The following is an 884-nucleotide window of genomic DNA, read 5'->3' as shown; positions in this document are numbered from 1 at the left end:
TAACTCCACTCTAACTCTTCTACTAATTATCTTCAACCTTTGCTGCCAGATTATTGGCTTCTCTGCTAATGGTCCTTCCGATCTATTCTATCTAGGTCCCTCATAATGTTACACACTTCAATTAAATCTTTCCTCAGCCTCCTGTGTTCCAAGGAAAATAAACCTAGCCTATGTAATCTTTTGACATAGTTAAAATTCGGAAATTCTGGTAACATTCTCTTTGGTATCTTCTCTAGTTACAATCACTATAATACAAGACTATACATTTCGGGATCATTTCTATAGTTTTTGACTTGAGAAATGTGTTCTAAAATGGTCGGTCTCACTAACCACGAGGAGGCGATATAGCTTTTCCTTCTGAGCGTGAAGCGGTTTAGGAGTGTTGCTTTTTGCAAGAGCTTCTGACCATTGATGATTGTTCTCTTCTCGCATTGTGGGGGATGTAGAGGAAGGAAAGGCATTCTGAGTAATTTATGTTTACTTTACTAGACCGGTTAGTCTTACTTCGGTGGTCGGTAAGTTAATGGAAAAGGTCCTGAAGGATAGATCATAGAATTTACAGTGCAGAAGGAAGCCATTCGGCCAACGAGTCTGCACCGGCTCCTGGAAAGAGCACCCTACCCAAGGTTAACACCTCCACCCTATCCCCATAACCCAGTAACCCCACCCAACACTATGGGCAATTTTGGACAGGGAGTGGGATAGCTTGATCTTGGTTTTGGACAATGCTCGGCACAACATCGAGGGCCAAAGGGCCTGTTCTGTGCTGTACTGTTCTGTGTTCTATTATCACATCCTTCCTGTAACGCAGTGACCAGAACTATATGCAGCATTTAATCTGTGGCCTAACACCTGTTTTTCGTAGTTATCAGCTATCGTGGGCA

At 42.6% G+C, this 884-nt stretch overlaps 1 non-coding gene across 1 annotated transcript; it reads left to right on the top strand.

Annotated features, from left to right (window-relative positions):
• Positions 1–254: 254 nt before the first annotated feature.
• On the top strand, positions 255–471 carry LOC119970824. Its single transcript, XR_005461686.1, has one exon. It is a non-coding gene; the product is annotated as a small nucleolar RNA U3 (small nucleolar RNA).
• The last annotated feature ends 413 nt before the right edge of the window (positions 472–884 follow it).

Source organism: Scyliorhinus canicula, chromosome 8 (genome assembly GCF_902713615.1).
Source record: "Scyliorhinus canicula chromosome 8, sScyCan1.1, whole genome shotgun sequence".
Taxonomy (NCBI): Eukaryota; Metazoa; Chordata; class Chondrichthyes; order Carcharhiniformes; family Scyliorhinidae; genus Scyliorhinus; species Scyliorhinus canicula.
The sequence above is the reverse complement of the archived record's forward strand: the minus strand, read 5'-3'. Positions and strand labels throughout refer to the sequence as shown.